This window comes from Hypanus sabinus, chromosome X2, assembly GCF_030144855.1.
Source record: "Hypanus sabinus isolate sHypSab1 chromosome X2, sHypSab1.hap1, whole genome shotgun sequence".
In the NCBI taxonomy this organism is placed as follows: Eukaryota; Metazoa; Chordata; class Chondrichthyes; order Myliobatiformes; family Dasyatidae; genus Hypanus; species Hypanus sabinus.
In genome coordinates this window covers 10,372,838-10,395,479 of record NC_082739.1, presented here as the reverse complement: position 1 = coordinate 10,395,479, position 22,642 = coordinate 10,372,838, and the positions used below count along the sequence as shown (strand labels likewise).

At 40.4% G+C, this 22,642-nt stretch overlaps 1 protein-coding gene across 2 annotated transcripts in view; it reads right to left on the bottom strand.

Annotated features, from left to right (window-relative positions):
• Positions 1–22,642, bottom strand: part of LOC132385138 (reticulocyte-binding protein homolog 2a-like) — a 262,129-nt gene that overhangs the window by 29,763 nt on the left and 209,724 nt on the right. For both annotated transcript variants that reach the window (XM_059956943.1, XM_059956944.1), the window contains one exon: positions 20,428–20,482. The gene's annotated coding sequence lies outside the window, so the exon portion shown is untranslated. The remainder of the gene's footprint in view (positions 1–20,427; positions 20,483–22,642) is intronic.

The following is a 22,642-nucleotide window of genomic DNA, read 5'->3' as shown; positions in this document are numbered from 1 at the left end:
GTCAGAGCTCCTGCTATTTCTACACAAACTTCCCTCAAGGTCCTGGGGAATATCCTGTCAGGACCCGGAGATTTATCCACTTTTAAATTTCTTAAAAGCGCCAGTACCTCCACCTCTTTAATTGTCATAGGTTCCATAACTTCCTTACTTGTTTCCCACACCTTAGACAATTCAATATCCTTCTCCTTAGTGAATACCGAAGAGAAGAAATCATTCAAAATCTCTCCCATCTCCTTCGGTTCCACACATAGCTGACCACTCTGATTCTCTAAGGGGCCAATTTTATCCCTCACTATCCTCTTGCTTTTAATATAACTGTAGAAACCTTTTGGATTTACTTTCACCTTATTTGCCAAACCAACCTCGTATCTTCTTTTAGCTTTTCTAATCTCTTTCTTAAGATTCCTTTTACATTCTTTATATTCCTCGAGCAATTCCTTTACTCCATGCTGCCTATATCTATTGTAGACATCCCTCTTTTTCTGAACCAAATTTCTAATATCCCTTGAAAACCATGGTGCTCTCAAACCTTTAACCTTTCCTTTCACCCTAACAGGAACATAAAGATTCTGTACCCTCATAATTTCACCCTTAAATGACCTCCATTTCTCTATTACATCCTTCCCATAAAACAACTTGACCCAATCCACTCTCTCTAAATCCCTTCGCATCCCCTCAAAGTTAGCCTTTCTCCAATCAAAAATCTCAACTCTAGGTCCAGTCCTGTCCTTCTCCATAATTATATTGAAGCTAATGCTATTGTGATCACTGGACCCGAAGTGCTCCCCAACACATACATCTGTCAGCTGACCTATCGCATTCCCTAACAGGAGATCCAACACTGCCCCATCTCTAGTCGGTACTTCTATGTATTGTTGCAAAAAACTATCCTGCACACGTTTCACAAACTCTAAACCATCCAGCCCTTTTACAGAATGAGCTTCCCAGTCTACGTGTGGAAAATTAAAATCTCCCACAATCACCACGTTGTGTTTACTACAAATATCTGCTATCTCCTTACACATTTGCTCTTCCAACTCATGCGCCCCATTAGGTGGCCTATAATACACTCCTATCAGTGTTACTGCACCTTTCCCATTCTTCAATTCCACCCAAATGGCCTCCTTAGAGGAGCTCTCTAATCTATCCTTCCAAAGCACCGCCATAAGATTTTCTCGGACAAGCAATGCAACACCTCCTCCTCTGGCCCCTCCTACTCTATCACACCTGAAGCAACTAAATCCAGGAATATTTAGTTGCCAATCACACCCTTCCTGCAACCATGTTTCACTAATAGCTACAACATCATAATTCCAGGTATCAATCCACGCTTTAAGCTCATCCACCTTTCTTACAATGCTCCTAGCATTAAAATAGATACATTTAAGATACTCTCCATCTCCTCCTCTCTTTCTATCCCTAACAATGCATTCAAATTTATTATCCTTTTCTTTCTTCTCCCTTACATCTTCGGGCTGAGCGCATCCCTTCTCCATCACCTGCCTTTCCTCCCTCACACACTGTCTATTTATTTGCTCCACTGGTGAACTAACTTCCTCTCCCATAGTCTCCTCAAATAGTCTCCCGCCCCCCCCCCATCTTACTAGTTTAAAGTCCGCCCTGTAGCCCTAGCAAACCTCCCCGCTAGGATATTGGTCCCCCCACGATTCAAGTGTAACCCGTCCTTCTTGAACAGGTCACTCCTGCCCCAGAAGAGGTCCCAATGATCCAGAAACTTGAATCCCTGCCCCCTGCTCCAATCCCACAGCCACGCATTCATCTTCCACCTAATTCTATTCCTACTCTCACTGTCGCGTGGCACAGGCAGTAATCCCGAGATTACTACCTTTGCGGTCCTTCTTCTTAACTGCCTTCCTAATTCCCTATACTCTCGTTTCAGGACCTCTTCCCCTTTCCTTCCTATGTCATTGGTACCTACATGTACCACGACCTCTGGCTCTTCACCCTCCCACTTCAGGATATCTTGGACGCGATATCTTGGACCTTATCAAAAAGACGGGGTGGTGAGCAGAGGAGGTGGGGTCATGAAATTCTTGTGGGTAGAATTAAGGAACTGCAAGAGTAAAAAGACTTTAATGGGAGTTAAATACAGGCCTCCTAATTGTAATAGGACGTGAGGCAGAAATTGCAACAGGCTATAGGAAAGGCATGTAAAAGAATGATGTTAAAAAGTTAGTCTTGGGAGATTCAATATGCAGGGAGACTGGGAACATCATCAGATGGACACTGGATCCCAAGACAAGGAATTTAAAGATTTGGTGTTGTGTAGTAAACCAGATTTGATAGGAAGTTTAAGGTAAAAGAATCCTTAGGAGAAGGTGATCATAATATGATAGAATTCACCCTGCAGTTTGAAAGAGAGAGAAGATAAAAGCTGATGTATCAGTATTACAGTGGAATAAAGCAACTTACAAAGGCATGGGAGAGGAGCTGATCAAAATTGATTGGAAGGGGACACTTGCAGGGATGATGGCAGAACAGCAAAGATTGGAGTTTCTGGCAGCAATTCGGAAGGCAAAGGTTAGATGCATCTCAAATATGGGATGTAAAGGGAGGATGACACATTGCAAAAGCTAGTGAGAAATGAAAAAATTGGGAACCTTGTAAAACCAACAGAAGGCAACTAAAAAAGCAATAAGGGGAGAAAAGATGAAATATGAAGGTAACCTAGCTAATAATATAAAAGGGGATACCAAATCATTTTCAGATGTCTAGAGTAAAAGAGAAGCGAGAATGCATATTGGGCTGCTGGAAAATGATATTGGAAAGGTAACTCTGGGAGACAAAGAAATTGTGACAAAGTCAATAAGCAGTTTGGCAGAAATTCGAGGGTATCAGGGGGCAGAAGTAAGCATCATTGCTATTACTAAGGAGAAGATGGTTGGGAAGTTGAAAGGTCACCTGAACCTAGACTACATCTCATGATTTTGTAAGAGGTAGCTGAAGAGATTGTAGGGGCGTAAGTAGTGACCTTTCAATAATTGCTAGGTTCTGGAATGATTCCAGAGGATTGCAAAATCGCAAATGTCTCTCCACTCTCTTTAAGAAGGGAGGGAGGCAAAAGACAAGAAATTATAGTTCAGTTAGGCTGACTTCAGTTGGAAAGATTTTAGAGTTTATTATTAAGGATGAAATTTCAAAGTACTTGGAAGTATGTGATAACATAAAGCAATGTCAGCATGACTTTGTAAAGATGAGATCTTGCCTGACAAATCTGTTAGAACTCTTCGAGGAGGTAATAAGTATTTACTCAGAATTTCTGAAGGTCTTTGACAAGCTGCCACACATAAGGCAGCTGGACAAAATAAGAGTCCACAGTGTTACTAGAATAATACCAGCATGGACAGAAGATGATCAGCCATGATCTCAGAATGGCGGTGCAGGCTCAAAGGGCTGAATGGTCTACTTCTGTACCTATTGTCTATAAGATTGGCTGACTGGCAGGTGGCAAAAAGTGGGTATAAAGGGGATCTTTTCTGGTTGATTGCCGGTAACAAGTGGTGTTCCTCAGAGGTTGGTGTTAGTTCTGCTACTTTTCACGTTATATGGTAATGATCTGGATGACAGAATTTATGGTTTTGTGGCCACGTTTGTGGACAATACAAAGATAGGTGGCAGGGCAGGTAGTGTTAAAGAAGCATGGAGTCTGCACAGAAGGGCTTGGACAGATTGAGAGAATGAGCAAAAAATATGGCAGATGGAATACAGTGTCAGCAAGTGTATGGTCATGCACTTTGGTAGAAGAAATAAAGGCGTAGACTATTTTCAAAATGGGGAGAAAGTTCAGAAATTGGAGGAGCAAGGGGACTTGGATGTTCCAGTGTAGGATTCCCTAACAGTTATCTTGCAAGCTGCGTGGGTAGTAAGGAAGGCAAATACAATGTTAGCATTCATTTTGAGAGAACTCCAATCCAAAAGCCAGGATGTAATGCTGAGGTCTATAAAATGTTGGTCAGACCACATTTGGAATATTGAGAGCAATTTTGGGTCACATGTCTAAGGAAGGTCGTACTGGCATTGGAGATGGCCCAGAGAAGGTTTATAGGAATGATCTTGGGTTGAAAAGCTTAGCATGGCAGCATGAACATCAAATCCTTAGACTTCTGGTAGTTGCTCTGCATTTGCTCATTTTCCTTCCTTCTGATCCAACTGACCCCCATCTCTTCCCCTTCTCCCACCAGCTCCATTTTCCCATCACCCACACATGCCTCGCACTGACTCTTCTCCCCACCTTCATTCCTTTATTTCCATACTGTACCTTTCTCTCCCGATAGATTCCATATCCTCAGTCCTTTGTCACTTCCCAGTTTCAGACACCATTCGCACAATCCTGCCTCCTCATTTGCATATCACCCCTCTCATCTGAACCCACCTATCACCTGATGGCTCTTGTTAGACCCCTTCCCTCCACCTTTTTATACTGGCTATCTCCCCACTTGCTTTTAGTCTGGATGACAGGTTTCAACCTGGAACATCAACTGTCTATTTCCATCCATAGATGGGGTGCCTGGCCCAGTGCCTTCCTCTAGTGCTTTGGGTGTTGTTCTTAACACTTTTGTTTGGGCTGCCAGCTTAGGGAAGCAAGTTACTGCTGTAGCTGACAAAAGAAAATCAATGAGGTAAGACGCTTATGGGGGTATCTGGAGTTAAGGAAGATTGATTCTCATTAATTTGATTACAAAATTAACTACTGCAATCTATAGATTTAGTACAAAGAATTCAGTAGGAACTTAATTAAAAACCAGTCAGTTAACCAGATAATTAAACACCAAAATGACCAATACTGTGTTCCTGTCTTGAATTACAACATTGCTGACCCCTTTTCAGATGCAATGACTACAGTGTTTCTGGGGATTGTTTTCTGTTTCAAGTAACAGGAGCACAAAACTATGATTGAGAATTTTCAACCTTTATTTCATCAGGAGAGAAACTCCAAATACTCCTTTGATCTTGACGATGACTTGAGATGTGATATATTCAGAGGAACATGGTGGGCCCATTGACAACACAGCTCACCTTCAATCCTGGTCTCTTGCACTTCCCTGAGTATCAATGCTCCTTCAAATACCAAAACCCTCAACCCAGGAACTCCCTTTCATGATTCTTTCAGCCTCACTTTCATCCTATAAGATGATCAATAGAACTTCCTCTTTTCTTACCACTAATGATCTAATAATGCCTTATGTGGCAAGGGGATCAGCTCTGGTTTGACAATGCTTTCTTAAAAGCCCTGGGAAACGTGCTTTTAAAATGCACATTGTTTTGTTATTTAAATGATAGAAAAGTGATGGGGATGGGCTAGGATAAGAATTCCAGAGTGTGAGAAGGTGGTGGCCTCCACTGGAGTTGATGATGGTGATGTGAAGAGACCATATGACCATAGGGTATAGGAGCAGAATTATGCCATTTGGCCCATCAAGCAGAGGAAGGCAGGGTTGGACAGGTTGAACCTAGTGCAGGGGAAGTTTTTAACATTTGTTAGTACGAATTGTGAACAAGATGTCAGCAAATCAATGAGGAAACTTGGTTCAAAAGTAATGAAAATATCCCAGATGGGAATAAGTACTCTTCTGGTGAAAGTTTTATTTCAGGTTTCCAAAACCTGCAGTATTTTGCTGAGCCTGTGTGTCTGCAAGTCTGCTGGGGAAGTCAAAAGCCCAATGTCTCCAAGTCCACATGGGTCCACTGAGGGGTTGGAGGCCCAGAGATGGCCTGTCTTGGGGTTGGAGGGTGTGTGTGTGTGTGTGTGTGTGTGTATATATATATATGTCGGGAGGTAGGAACAAGGCTTATTTTGCTGCTGTTGTTGTTTATGTTGTTCTCCAATCATTGTAGGCATGCTATGTTGGCACTGGAATGTGTGGTGACACTTGTGGGCTGCTCTCTGCACGTCCTTAGTACAAACAACCCATTTCACTGTGTGTTTTGATGTGTATGTGATAAATAAATTAATCTTAATCTGAATCTGAATGAGGTGATTGAGACCATTGCGCTGTTTTGTTATTCTTTTGGATTCATTATCCAAGCACATGCATGTGGAAAAGGAGTTTAGTAATCAGAACTGTGAGAGACACCTGAAGGACAGGAACTTTCACCCAGAGAATAGGAGATGGAAGAGAACTAGTGCTGAAAGGCAATATCAGACTAAACCTGGGTTTGCTATTAAGTTGGCTGTCATTTGGATTCAACAGAAAATCTGATTTACCTTTGACTGCATTTCCCACTCATCCAACCCAATGGATATGATGAGACACTCCAGTATAAGGAAATGTGAGAACTGTGGACACTGTGCTGAACCAGCCACTGCTGCTAAGATGGATGTTTTGACGAGGTTCGTTTGGAAATTGTTGTTGGAAGCTCTATCCTTATAACTTACTATAAAGCACTGAAGCATTGAGAGTCTTCTAATAAACATGATGTGTCTTTGGACACAATATTACTGATGAATTTGTTTTATTGCTACTTGGGGGAGTAGATGAAGCGTAAAATATTTAGGCTCAGAATATGTTTCTGTGAAAGTGGGTGCTGAAAAATGGCAGTGGTGATGTAGTCTTCTCTGCAGCTGTTACGTGTGGATATTACACATGGCCCCTTAGCATTATTGGGGATCTGACCCATCCATCCAGCATCCTCTTTGACAATCTGCCACCAGGCAGGAGACCCCGATGCATAAAAACAAGAATGCTCACGGTGGAAAATGGCTTCTTTCCTCAGGCTATTAGGCTTCTGAGCCCCTGGCCGCAACGCATTCATGGCATCAATGGATAATTTGTACTGTATCCTACAATATTTAGTTTATGACTTTACTTTGTGTATCTCTGCATGATTCATTTGTAGATTAATTCTTACTTTCCTAAATTATTGTGTGTTATGTGTACTACTGCAGTCCGGATAAACGTTGTCTCATTTGGTTGTATACATGTGTATAGTTAAATGAGAATAAACTTGACGACTTGACAAGTGGGTTTGGTGAGAACTCCAACTGAAAGCAGCAAGGGAATGGGTCAGTAGGTTGTAAAAGGCAACAGTTCTTGCCATGAATGTTATGGTGTCAGAATTCCTGAACAAGATGTTTTAATTGCCACAAAATAGGCAGATTTACACAAAAATCAAATCTTAGGGACAGTAATTAGTGACAAAGACACTGCTATCCATTTTCTTCAGGCACAAAGGGGCTAAAGAGTGGGGATACTATCCAAGTACTGGAATCAGAAAATGATGAATTGGAAATGGCTTGAAAATAATTTACTACACAAGTGAAGATTACTTTAATGACAGTACATTAATAGTCACCTTGTCACTGAAAACACCATTATCATAATGCATGTCGATACTCCAGCAAATTACTCTGTTATAAGTCAAAATGTTTATTTAAAGCATCACAAATGTTTTCTGTTCAGGCAGACTTTGCAGAGGTGAATCTCCTAATTGGGGGAAATATAAATTTTTGGTCACCAGTGGAGACAGAGGACTCAGGTAATATCCAAGTCGTTATGAGCCAGAGGGGTGCATCTGTGATCATGGGCATTTGGAGTGAGCAAGTCAGGGAACTGCAGCAACAGGCAATGAAGTGATCCAAGAACCACTGGCCCTGCCAAACAGATCACAGCTTGAGAGGCACCAAAAAGGTTCAAGTTTATGGACACTGTCAGCCCAGAATCACAGATCACTGTAATAATGTGGTCACGGAGAAGAATATGAGAAAATTTGGTGGTCCTCTTCAAAATTGTGAGATAATGATCAGGGTACAGGCAAGAAAACACCAGCACTGTTACAGGTAAGAGCTTAATTGTAGCTCATCTGAAGAAGAATGTGGTTTCCTCCCACATTTCAAAGACGTGTGGCTTGATAGGCTGAGTGGCCACTCTAAATTTTCCTCAGTATGTAGGTAAATGGTAAAATCTCAGGGGATGGGAGTATGGGGAGAATGCAATGGGATTAGTGTCATTGGTGCTTAATGGAGGGTACAGACTCAGTGGGCCGAAGGGCCTGCATTGGACTCAATCTAGTCAAATGATGACTAGTAAAGTGGATGACCTCAGGAAGAGCATTATGCTTCACAGGTCTGATTAGACAAAATTGAGCAAGATGCTTTGAGGGAGGACAATGTTGTGCCTTGGAAGTATATCCAAGGATTCTGAAGATCTTGCCTGACTAAGCCTGGACTTACAGTGGGGCACAAATGCAGAAAGGGAAGATGGAAATGTTTATAGATGATTTGCAAGCACTGGAAATATCTCAGGGGAGGGAGGTTAGAGGTGATGAACTTCTAACTTAAAGGATGAACTAATGATCTTCTAACCAAGAAGGACCGCAAATATGGATGTTCGTGGAAAAACATATTGGAAGTGAAAATGTGAAATGGAGAGAAAAGAGAAGCATAAAGTGCCTTAAGGATAAAAATAAACTATTTTTGGCAATAATGTGGAATTTGGAACATATTGCAAACAATATACTGTATAATTGTAATGGCAGTAGTAAATATGACTAAGCTATGTTAAGTCTGGTATTGCAGTTAATGTTTAGAAAATGCATTATATGATGCACAGTTAAGAGTTTCTGTTTGGAATGAGAGGTTAGATATGTATAAAATATATTTGGATAGCAGTACTTGAAATGGACACCTTAGAGTATAGCTTGAATTTGTAGTTGAGAGGACTAAAGAGATACATAAATTTATGTTTAGGAAAATAAAAAATGCTTTATATGTGTGTGTGAATGAATAATTAATTAATTGTATGTTTAAATATGTAAATAATTAATCTTTGGTAGAATTAATGCACTTACTGAAGATGGTTGATCTTTTACATGGGTTTGTAACTTGTTTTATAAGGAAGCAGAGTATAATGTGAATTTACCATCATGCGTATATATATTATGTATTATCTATCATATGATATAATGTCAGGAAATATAGCGGAGGCTTGACCCAATAACAGAGCAGCAGAGATGATTTAGTGATGTACTTCAATAATAGACCACAAAATAACAAGTCATGAGGGACCACAAAAAAAGAGAGAGCAGAAACTAACACAACAGGTGACAGTATAAACTTTAGACAGGGAGAGTGAAAGCTAGGAGCTTTGAGGTTGAGGCTGACTGGTTCTATGTCTAAACAAAGGCTGTGGATGAGAACTGGGGTTAAATAGGCTGCAGGTGATGAATCTGAAACAAGTGGCAGGTGAATCCTTTTATCTGGGTGGCAACATGGAGGTGCCTGCAAGTGCAGGAGCAGGCCTGACATATAACTTTTGATACATTGTTGTACCTGCCACTGATAGCTAGCTGTTCACTGCCTTCAGCAAAGGACGTTTTGCTGGCAGCACTGCTCATGTTTCTTCTCTTAGTAACGGTAACAAAATGATCCTGTGGATCCCCACACATTCCTCCTCTCTACATATCATGAGGTCTCAAAGGTGCTCTGGGCAGTATATCAAGTCTGGGTGTTGGGCAATGAGTTAAACTCTATTACAAGAAAAAATTAACTTATTTAAGTAAACAAAAGTTAAATCATTCCTTATCATAACCTTTCTGAGGTGTATCTTATTAATTGGAAGTGGTCCATTATCCTTCAAACATACTAACCTGTACATTTTTGAAATGTGAAAGGAAACAGGAGCATCGGGAGGAAACCCATGTGGTCACTGGAAGGATATACAAACTCTTCACACACAGCAACGGGAATTGAACCTGGGTGCTGGCACTGCAGGAGCTATGCTACCATGCCATCCACAATGTTAATAAATAGACATGGTTTCTTGATGCTCCTAATCTAGGCGAATAATGTAACAGTCTACAATACAGCACAAGATGCCTAATACATAATGAGGATGTCCTTTGAGATTTCCTCCTCTTTCACTGAAGCAGGAGACCTGTTCTTGTTTCTCGGAGCGGTATTCCCCAAACTTCACACTGCCTTCGAGCAAAGGCTGGAGTCAATGATTACCTACTCTTTAAATGGGTGCACCTTTGAAATCACAACTGCAGGTTAATTTCAGCAGGGGCATTGAACTTAATTTATTCCCAATTATTGTGTGCTAATGGGAAAAATATTTCAAATGCTGCCATTCCAGAGCCACATGCAATAGATGGAAAGTTTGGAACGATATTATTGGAACAAGTTGGCGTTGCTTCTCTTAACAGCATCACTTCATCAATGTTTTTATGGACAACTGGGCATCTCACACAAGGTTCTGCACCTCACTCAGCATCCCTTTTATGCCTTTATATTGATTCCATGCTCCCACATATTTTGTGCAATCTATTCTAGAGTCAGAATCTCTTTTTGTATAGAAATATGCCGTGATGTTTTCATATTTTGTACTTCCCTCCTCCCTTTTGTCTCTAATAACCTGTCCACCTAAACGTAATCAATTCTCTTCAACATTTGAGACACCTCAATCACATCACCTTGAGGTCTGAACATCTCAGCAGAGCACTGACGGCCAGCTGGATAGGAATATGAATGAAGGCTTTCTCTAATTAAATGCCACTCACACTACAGCAATTTAACAGCTGGGAATTTGTACAGATTAAATGAAACACTTTGACAGACCTTTACTGAGAGCAAGCCTCCATTATTCAAGGATGGTCAATACTTTTTTTTATCATAAGATTTATAAACTGTGCCTATTAAGCAATTAGAAATTGGCAGGTACCAAGTCTCCTATGTAATTAAACTGTCATTGGGCATCAAATTATATTCCTAAGCATCCAATAACTATGATGTAAAGGCAACACTGAAGACTTAAAATGGAGGAAATACCCAACAGGCCAGGAAAGAGGGGAAGAGTTAATTTTCAGAAGGGAAGAGGGTAGTACAAAATATGAAAACAGAAAGAGATTCTGACTCTAGAATAGATTGCACAAAATGTGTGGGACCATGGAATCAATATAAAGGCATAAAGGGGGAGCTGGGCAAGGTACAGAACCTTGGTGAGATGCCCAGTTGTCCATAAAAACATTGATAAAGTGACCTTTCATCTGAGTTACACTGATAAAATGTATCGACCTTTCTCCCCAGACTCTAATCTCCTGAGTATTTCCACCATTTTCTGCTCTTATTACAGATTTACAAAGCTTTTGAAAATTAAAGCCTATTGATTTTTGAGATAGAGCTCTAGAAATTCTCCGGTTTTTCAAGAACGTGTCTAGTTCATCAGTTCCACAAACGTGAAATAAGAAACTTTCACGAAAGAAAGTAAGAAACGAAAATATGGCTACTGCTCGTACAAGTAATTTGCCACACATTTCCCACCTCAGCCAATTTTCATTTGCACTTTAAATACCTGAAGACTCCGATTATTGAATTGTTTGCTTTTCTTTGTTGACATTAGTCTCTTCCTTGATATCCACTCACAACCATGTAACATCCTCTGGTTCAGATGAGCGACATCATAGATTATTGACATTGATGTTGTTTGATCCTTTTACTTCTGATCTCTCTCATTACAACATACCCCTCTATAGGTCTCAATGATCATTCTGTGGCACTTACTGCCATTTTGTTCAAATAACCACGCCTCCTGCTTCTTATAAACACAAGAAAATCTGCAGATACTGGAAATCCAAAGCAACACACACAAAATGCTGGAGGAACTCAGCAGGCCAGGCAGCATCTATGGAAAAGAATAAACAGTTGACATTTCAGGCCAAGCCTCTTCATCAAGACTGGAAAGGAAGGTGGAAGGAGTCAGGGTAAGAAGGTGGGGGAAAGGGAGGAAGAAGTACTAGGTGGCAGGTGATAGGTGAAACGGGAGGGGGGGGGAGGGTAAAGAAAAGAGCTGGGAAGTTGTTTGATGAAAGTGATAAAGGGCTGTCCTCACCTATCAGATTCCCCTTTCTCCACCCTCAGGACTCGCACCACCAGATTCAAGAACAGTTACTATCCCTCAACCATCAGGCTCTTTAGCAAAAGGGGATAACTACACTCATTCTACTTCAGCTGCTCCCACAGCCAATGGCCTCAATTTAAGGACTCTTTATCTCGTTACTTCATGCTCTTATTATTTATTGCTACTTATTTATATTTGCTGTCCACTGATTCTGTTTACAGTTACCGTTCTATAAATTTGCAAAGTATGCCTGCAGAAAAGGAATCTCAGGGTTGTATGTGGTGACATGTATGTACTCTGATAATAAATTTTACTTTGAACTTTGCACTTTTCAAACTTTTAAGTGCCTTTTAAACATTGTTATTGTATCTGCCTTGACCACTTCATCTCGCATCTGGTTTCATATGCACACTACCCTCTTGGTGATGAGCTTGCCCTTCAGGGTCTTCTCAGCTTAAGCCCAAGCTCTCTAGTCTTTGATTCCCTTTCCCTAGGAAAGGGTTACAAAGAATTGATAAAAATGGAACATATTTCCACTGCTTGGTGACAGGAAAACTCACAAATTTAAAACAATTCACTCCTTTCATGAGGTAAGTACAGAGACAAGTCAATGTCTGTGGAAATGATCGCCATTAATAAGAGTGGGAGTGGGCATTTGGCCCTTCAAGCTCACTCTGCCAATCATCAAGATCACAGCTGATCTTCTATCTTAGTGCCATTTTCCTGCACTATCCCCACATTCTTTGATTTTCCTGATGCCTATAAACCTATCAACCTCTTTCTGTAAGAACTCATTAGGTTAGAGGATTCCAGTGAGTCACCATCCACTTTGTGGGGTAATTTCTTATCTTAGCACTAAGTGGCCTGCAAACTATTCTTAATCTGTTCCTCCACTCCTCAACTCCTCAGTCAGTGAGAACATTTTCCCTGCATCTAGCCTGTCAGGCTCTTTAAGATGTTTGTAGCTTTCCCAAATAATTCGATACCTCAGGAGAAAATGAAACTCATCCCAATAAAATGGAGATTTGACCAGGAATCTGAAAATTAGAAATTTGAATGTATTTCAGTCCCAAGGATGCAATAGATTTTTAATTTGTCCGTCTTAATGCAACAAATATGCCTCTGAATTGACCAAGATTGCACATTAAGCGAATCTGATGCATGAGGTCTAGGAAACTTTAGATTTTATCCTTATCCTGCTGACAAGGTGTGCGATTTCTGGAATTACCCTGAAAATGAATCTATTAGATTTGCAATGAAAGGTTCCACAGAGGTAAAGTCAATCATCAGCTGGTTCTGTCTGAATAACCGTTAATCTGCTTCCTGAGTTGTCACAATTTTAGACAACCTGATCATCTGAAACATCCTTCACGAGCACCAAGACGACTTCTGAGAAATTCTCAGAAAGAATTTAAACATCTCATCCCATTTTTCAATTTCTTCCATCTCTGCTCCTTGCCCTTCCTATCTCTCCAATCTCTTCCATTTCCAGAAACACTCAAGATCCCGTACTTATCCAATTTTTGAATATCTTCATTTTTCATCTTCACTGGCAAAGGAACAGAGTTTTTTTTTCAAATGTAAGAAAGTTGCTGCACATTAAACTTGTAAAATACTGGTTAGGCCTCAGCTTGGATAGGGCACAGAGGAGATTTATTGCCATGATTTATATTTTATTGCATCTTCACCAGATTTGTGAAGGAGAGTGAGGTAATAGGATTGTACCTCAAAATTCAAAGCAAATTTATTATCAAAGTATGTATATATCACCACATACAACTTTGAGATTCATTCACAGTAGAACAAAGAAATACAATAGAATCAGTGAAAAACTACACACAAAGACTGACAATGTGACAATGAAAAAAACATTCAATGTGTTTCTCAAACACGAGGAAATCTGCAGATGCTGGAAATTCAAGCAACACACACAAAATGCTGATGGAACGCAGCAGGTCAGGCAGCATCTACAGGGAGAAGCACTGTTGACGTTTCAGGCCAAACAAATATTTCAAACAATGCCTTGCTGGAAAACATTGACACCTCCAAGACCCGCAAACTTAATGAAGCTTTTAACCTAATTAGGAAATTGCTCAGCTATATTAAGGTATGCCCAGATAAGCCCGGAGTAAAACCAAAACCGATAGAAGTGTTTGATATTATTTTCAATTTGAATTAATACAAACCACATTACTTCAGGTATCTGCTGCAGTAACTCGGCTGTTAAAATGTAATAGAACTTTAGGGAAGCTATGATGAGTGGAACCCAAAGTAAATTTTTTTAAATGCTAGTATGAATAGGAATAAAGAGCAATTTAAGAGGGTTAATGCAATGACACATACCTTGGAAATATATCGTGTGATAATAAACAAATCAGTAAAGTTTATAGCAGTTCCATGTTGATTTCACAACTTTAGCTCATTCAGACCTAAAATCTCATGCCCATAAAACTTCTCAGCCCAAAACTTCGACAGTGCTTCTCCCTATAGATGCTGCCTGGCCTGCTGCGTTCCACCAGCATTTCAATGTGTTTCTCGGTTGGGAGAGGAAGAGGTGTTAAAATCATGCATCAGTTACAAGAAACTTTTTACAGTGGCTGAATCATTGGTGCTTGAGTCCATAGAACAAAAGTGACAAGCAACAGTGATGTGTGAAAGCATTTATTATTAAGTAACTGTGTAATAAATGTACATAATTGTGGGCAAGAGCACACTGTCAGAAGTTGTGGTGAAAACAGATTCAATTATAATACTGGATCTGGTCAAATACCCAAAGGGATGAAAAAAATATAAATACCCAAAGGGATGAAAAAAATATAAGTGCATGGGAAAGAGGGGATGATGGAATTAGCTGGATCTCTGTACCAAAAAAAACCCTTCACAGCAAAAATTGATCCATATCTATAGAATCTTTGAGAGATTCCATGATACAAATTAGTACTGTTGGTGGTGCTAGGCAATGTGCATAAAGCTTCTATTGGAACACTCTCCCCAAAGGTAAACATAATGAAACATTAATATTTCCTACTTACACAATGCAGAGAGAAAACAAAAGCAACTGGACTTTGGGAGGCAGAGCAGTGTAAACAAATGCATTCTAATTGTTTGGTGCCTAAACAATTATCTGTTCACTGACACTTCTATTCTTACACTTACTTATATATGTAAAAAAAATTATTCTTGTTTTGTGCAAGATTGCAATGATTGCAAGATGGTGCTGGTGAAAAATACTTTGCGGGCAGCTTCCAAATATACTTCTTCTGCACTCCTCTCACTGTGATCTATATCCTGTAATGTCCTTTTAAGCAACATACTTTTGAACTGTCGTAACAAACTAACGATTTCACAGTCTTCTGAAGGATTCAGCAGTTTTAACTCTCAGGAATGCAGGTACAGCATCTTTAAGCGGATGAAGGTACATTGCCACGGCCAGAAGAGAGGGAGCAAGGAGGATTCCGAGCCAGACTAAAACGCTGGAGTATGAAAATTTCTCTACCCAGTATCTTGTTTGTAAATGTACAGACACTGAGGAACAAGACTGAGGACCCAAGGGTAAGATTGATGGATCAGAGAGAAATGAGGAACTGCTGTGTTTTGTGTTTCACAGAGTTATGGCTCAATCTGGACATGCTGGATATGTTGGTAACACCCAAGGGCATCTCGATACACTGAATGGACTAGACTGCTGATTTAGAGAAGGCAAAAGGTGGGGATCTGTATTTCATGATAAATTCTTTGTGGTGCATGGATGCAGTGGTCTTGTTCCCCCGACATAGAACATCTGATGATTACGTGCTGACTGTCCTACTTGCCAAGAGAGTTATCCTCCATTATCGTGGCCGTAGATAACATACCACCAAAGGCCAATGTTAAGCAGGCACTGGAGGTACTGAGAGCCGCCACCAACAAACAAGAAACAGCCTACCCAGATGCCTTCCAAATCATTCTCAGGGATGTCAGTCTGGCTTGTTTGAAGCCCAGTTATCATCAACTTACCACCTGCAACACCATGGGTTTCAACACACTTGACTGCTGCTGTACTACCATAAATAATGCCTACCATTCAATCCCTAGTCTGCATTTTTGGAAATCTGATAGGTTGGCTGTCCTCTTCCTACCTGCATACAGGAAGAGTCTAAAGAGCAAGGCTCAAGAAGGAAGGACAATGAAGAAGTAGTCATGGGAGGCAGAGGAGCGGCTACGGAATGGCTTCGTGTTGGTGGACTGAGCCGTGTTCAAGGACACATCAGAGGATCTGAACGAATATACCATAGTTGTCATGGTCTTTATAAAAACAGTTGTAGATGGGTGTGCCTCCACAAAATCATTCAGAGTGTTCCCCAAGCAGAAGCCCTGCATGTACATTGAGATCCACAATCCGCTGAGGGCCAGATCGGTGGCATTCGGGTCTGGCGACCAAGTAAGATACAAGATGTCCTGGTACAATCTCCAGAAAGCCATCTCACATGCGAAGTGGCAATTCCGGACCAAACTTGAATCACTGAATGCTCCTTCACAGCTGTGGCAGGGCTTGAATACCATCACCTCTTACAAAGTGAAATCAGGCAACATAGGTGACACCAGGGCTTCACTCCCAGAGAAGCCCAATGCCATTTATACTCATTTTGACCATCAAAACATGAAAGCACCTTAACAAACTTTCACAGCCCCCGATGACAGTGATTTCAGTCTCTGAGGCCAATGTGAGAGCATTCTTCAGGAGGTGAACCCGTGGGAAGCATCCGGCACAGACATGGGACCTGACCAAGTACTAAGACCTGTGCTGACCAACTGGCTGGTGTTGAGATCTTTAACCTCTTTGTTCAGCAGTCAGACGTACCCAGCTGCTTCAATTATACCCAGGCTTTAATTATACCAGTGTCTAAGATGAACGTAATGACCTGCCTCAATGACTATCATCCAGTGGCATTTACGTAGATAGATAAATAAATACTTTATTGATCCCAAAGGAAATTACAATGTCACAGCAGCATTACAAATTCTCAGATATGCAAATTAGAAGAATAAATAAAAAATAAATTACCTTAAACTGTCTAACAGGAGGTGGGGGGGGGGGGCATCTCTTCGCCAGCTATAGGTTGACTCATTATAAGCCTAATGGCTGAGGGTAAGAATGACTTTATATAGCATTCTTTGAAGCAGCGAGTTGGCTTAGTCCATTACTGAACGTGCTCCTCTGTTCAGCCAAGGTGGCATGCAGAGGGTGAGAAACATTGTCCAGAATTTCTGTAGGTCCTTTGTTCTACCAGAGCCCCAGTATGTCCAGTTTGATTCTTATAACAGAGCCAGCCTTTCTAATCAGTTTATTGAGCCTATTGGCATCATTCGTGTTAATGCCATTGCCCCAGCACAACACTGCATAGAAGATTGTACTAGTGACAACAGACATCCACTGTGATGAAGTGCTTTGAGAGGTAGGTGCTGAAGCACATCAACTCATGCCTGAGAAGTGACTTGGATCTATTCCAGTTTGCCTACCATCACAACAGGTCAACGGCACATGCCATTTCATTGGCTCTTCACTCAGCCCTAGAATATCTGGACAGTGAAGATGGATAACATCAGGATGCTCTTCATTGACAACAGCTCGGCATTCAATACTATCACCCCCCTAAAAACTAATGAATAAGCTTCAAGACCATGCCTTCAATCCCTTCTTGTGCTACTGGATCCTCAGATTCCTCACTTGCAGACTCCAGAATCAGAATCAGGTTTAATATCACTGGCATATGTTATGAAATTTGTTAACTTTACTGTATCAGTACAATGGAATACATAATGATAGAAAAGAAAGAAACTCTAAATTACAGTGATATATATAATAGTTAAATTAAATAAATAGTGCAAAACTATAAATAAAAAGAGTAGTGGGGTAAGTTTTTTACACAGTGGGTTGTGAGTGCCTGGAATGACTTGCCAGGGATGGTGGTGGAGGCTAAAACATTAGGGGTATTTAAAAGTCTCTTGGACAGGCACATGGATGAAAGAAAACTGGAGGGTTATTGGGTAGTGTGGGTTTAGTACTTTATTTTAAGGATTATATGGGTCGGCACAACATGGAGGGCTGAAGGGCCTGTACTGTACTGTGCTGTAGTGTTCTATGGTTCTATGGTAGTGTTCATGGGTTCAATGTCCATTCAAAGGTTGGATAACAGAGGGGAAGAAGCTGTTCCTGAAGCATTGAGTGTGTGCCTTCAGGCTTCTGTACCTCCTCCCTGATGGTAGCAATGAGAAGAGGGCATGCCCTGGGTGATGGGAGTCCTTAATGATGGACACTCCCTTTTTGAGGCATCGCTTCTTGAGTGTATACCCTGTTCATGTTCCAAAGTCTTTCAATTTCCTCTTTTAATTCAGCATATTTCTAGTGTTCTTCACTTACTGATTTCTGTAAGTTATGTGTGTTTGGAATGGCTGTATCTATTAAATAAGTTGTTCTTGCTTGTTTATCCTGTAATATTATATCCAGACAGTTATTATGGATTGTCCTATCTGTAATAGTGGATCAGTCATAGGAACATAGAAAACCTACAGCACATTACAAGCCCTTCGGTCCACAATGCTGTGCCAAACATGTACTTACTTTAGAAATTACCTATGGTTACTCATAGCCCTCTATTTTTCTAAGCTCCATGTACCTATCCAAGAATCTCTTAAAAGACCCCATCATATTCACCTCCACCAATGTCACCAGCAGCCCATTTCATGCACTCACCATGCAGTCATGCATAAAAAACTTACCCCTGACATCTCCTCCAACCTACTTCCAAGCACCTTAAAACTGTGCCCTCTCATGTTAGCCATTTCAGTTGTAATATAATTTGTGGGACACGAGACTCTAAAACTGGATCAAGCTTGTATTTATAGCAAGGTCTGGTGTCTTTTATGAGTTTGTATTTTAAAGCAAGATTTTGGTGAATGATATTTGCCATTTGATTGTGTCTGTGTAAGTAATCAGATTGAGTTAAACTGCTGCAGGATTCTGTAATGTGTTGACTTGTTTATAATTTTGCTTGGCTTTTTCTGCATTAATCATCTTGAATTTATTGGTCTTTTATTATTTTGATTATTTTTGTGTGTTAACCACCTGGTCCTGTATAGCCACATGAAAACCCTCTGTTTCTGGTAAGAGGTCTCCAACTCTGAGCCAGCCATTCAACACTTCCTTAACATCATCTAGTCTGTTATTATGTCAACATCTAGTTATCATTATTATTTTTTTCTTTCTTTTTGTATTTGCACAGTTTGTTGTCTTTTGCACATTGGCTGTTTGTCCATCCTGCTAGGTGTGATCTTTCACTGATACTACCTATATTGTGTTTCTTGTATTTACCGTGGATGTCGCAAGAAATGGATCTCAGGTTGTATATGGTGACATATATGTACTTTGATAATGAAGATACTTTGAACTTTATTCTTGAGGTGTGTACATGGTTGCTGGGGCCTACATTTGTTGCACATCCTTAGTTGGCCTTGGGAAAATGGTCTTGAGCATCTGGCTTGAATTACTGCAGTTTATGTGGTGATTGCACACAGCTGGGAAAGATTGAATGATTGCTCAATTGGCGAGTGGAAGTTCCATCCTCATTTATGGACCTATATTGTTAAACAGATTCTGAGGTCATCCACTTCTGACAGTATCAATATTTTGGCACTTTAGAGAGAAAAAAACAGATGTTTCTCAAGGGTGCACCATAAATCCTCAGACTCAGAAACAAGTGAGAAAAGGCAAGACATATTAGGAAGTAGCAAGTTAATGCAGGCTGTACAAGGAAAATAACTGTATCATCTTCTGTAAAATTATTTCCTCTGAATGATTTTCTCATCTACAAGTCTAAGTCATCTTTGGCCTTCCTTGATCATGAGATAGGAGGCGCTGCCATCCTCCTAGACTTGTGTTCAAAAGCACCATTCTGAACAGGGATACAAATGAAAATACACCATTGCCAGACATGTGATGCCCAGAAGGTCCTTCCAATCTGCTCTACGTTTGGGATTATTGGAGCATTGTAACTAAGTATTTTCTCCTGGTGGTTCTTTCAGACAAGAATTGATATTGGAACTTTAGCTGGATGTTTTTCAAGGCCAGTATATTATTCATTACATGGGGTAAAGAAAATTAAGTGTCAGACCAGTGTCTTACACAAGGTAAGTTAATGCCTCGGTGTTACCGTCGGTCAAAATGATCAAATTGAAAAGTATTTTTTGGTACAAGTGTTTTGGCACTACCTTTATTGACTGTCTTCTTGAAGTTCATTCTTTGGAATGGATGATGAGTAGTCTAATGGTTATTCACTAACGTCAATCTGTACCAACACAATTCCATCAGTAATTATTAACAAGGCTTAAAATTCAGTACACTATTGACAGCCTCAGATTGAAAACTCACTGAGCTGAATTGTTAACTCTCCACTTGATGCCTAACTAACTGTGTGTTTCCATCATTTTCTGCGCTTAATACTCTTACCTGGCTTAAAGGCAAGCTCTCGTCGTTCTTTTCATAGGGGATCCAATGCCCAGTAATGATGTATTTCAAATATTCAGGGGTACTCACCTGTACTGAGGCTCTGTCTTCATGTGCTGGAGATATTTGACCGATCCGGCAGCAACTGTGGAAAGAGAAATGGAGTTATTGTTTTCAGTTTTCAGAACTGGGAAGGAGAGATTAAAGATCTAGTACCTAAAATGTTAATTTTGTTACCCCTCCACAGATTTTGCCTAAGCTGTTGATTGTTTCCTGTGCTTTTTATTTTACTTCTGATTTCCAGCATTTATTGGATTTCCATCTGAATGTGATAGTCCAACATTGTTGGAGGTAAAATATTTGTGTTCAGTGAGTTGTAAACTCATGTCCTCTGCAGAATGCAGAATCCCATACATGAGACAAAGAAGTCTGTATAGCTGTACTCAAGGACACTTTGCACACTATCTTTTGAGCAGAGAATAGTTGGTCACAGAATGAAATCCATTAAAATGTGACAACCTTGTAACAGCAATTACTCACAACCAATATTACATATACCTGTATGACATTTACTAACATACTACGGGAATAATAGAGTAATAAGTGTAGAATGCTGCATGAATTAGTCTACAGTGTATATAGACTCAACTGGACATACAGATGCTTCTAAAACTAAGGAGAAAGACCTAGTGATGGAGCTACTCATGAATGACCCTAATCACTTTTACCTACCTTGTCCCAGTTCCACAAAACTTCCTTCTTTCAATAGAAGTTCCCAACCCAAATGGTTGACTGCCCATTTCCATGTACAAATCTGCCTGATCCACTGAGTTCCTCCAGCAGTTGTTTTTTTTGCTCCAGATTCCAGCCTCTGCAGCCTCCTCTGTTGTCTTTTCTTAATTTCCTTCTCTAATCTAATCCTAAGGGACAACATACTTTTTTAACATCAAACTCTAATCTTGGAGGTGAAATCCACAACCCTAGCAAATATATTCTTCTGCTCACTCTTCTAAATCTCCTTATATTTATTCCTACAGTACATCAAAGAGTATTCCTTACCCAACTACTGGAAATAATCTGTTTCCATCTAAATTGAAGTGCGGCAGGGCTTTGGAAATTGTAGTAGTTTATAGGATTCCAAGAGGACCCTGAGCCTGACCTGATGACTGCCTTGTGCATTATTTACTTACAGCTTCCATTCAGGAAATAAACCAGCAATCCTAAGTGCAAAGAATTTCAATGTGGGAGTGTGGATTCAGTATATCATGGCTGCTGTTAAGTGGGTGTACGTTCCCCATATATGGCTTAGAAGGAGGTCATTCAGCTCCTTGAGCCCATGCTGGCTCTCAGAGCAATCCCATCCTTCTACTAATTCTCTATGCAACTTAATTCACCATTCAACTCCTCCCTGTCCCAAGGTCCTGTTACTCAACTGCTCATGAGGGGCAATTTACATTGACCAATTACCCTACCAACCAGCAAGTCTCTGGGACATTTGAGGAACGTGGAGCCCCCAAAGGAACCCCAAATGGAGTGAATGGACAAACATAACACAGATACCATTAGAGATCAGGAATGATGCTCTAAGCCTGCATTTCTACCAGCCGTGCCATGGTGTAGATGAGTTACAGAACCTTTTGTTCCAATCCTGCTAAATATGAAGGCAATTTGGTTGGATTCACATACACTGTAGGTCAGGCAGTATCTATGAAGAGGAATAAACAGTCAAACAGCTGACATTTTGGGCAGAAACCCTTCATTAGGACTCGATTGTTTGATTGTGCAATCCCCTCCATAGATGCTGTCTGACCTGCTGAGTTTTTCCAGCATTTTGTGGTGCTCTGGATTTCAAGCATCTGCAGAATCTCTTGTGTTATGGTTGGATTCACCCTTATTGGAAATGGGAACAGTTGTCCTTTGACACTTATTGGGCCAAACCTCAATGCTGTCTGGTTTTAATGGATGAAGACAGGCATGCATTCACTTTTGGAGAAAATGCCTAGGGAATGGAAGCAGCATATTAGGGAGAGGATTGCTGATGCAGGAGTATTGGGTCCAAGACTCTCCTTGAGGAACACTTGCAATAGTATCCTTGGGTTAAATTGACTAGTATTCAATGAACAAAACCATATCACTTCCATCATACACCAAGGTGCTCTCTACAGTTACCTGATGAGGTAACGATAGCTTTTGGTCAGGAGCAGTTGTTGTCAGGTGGTGCCCAACCTTCATAAAATGGTTCGACTATTAATCTTTTCTTTTCAAATCTTTTTTTTCTTATTATTATTCAAAAATAACACAGGTA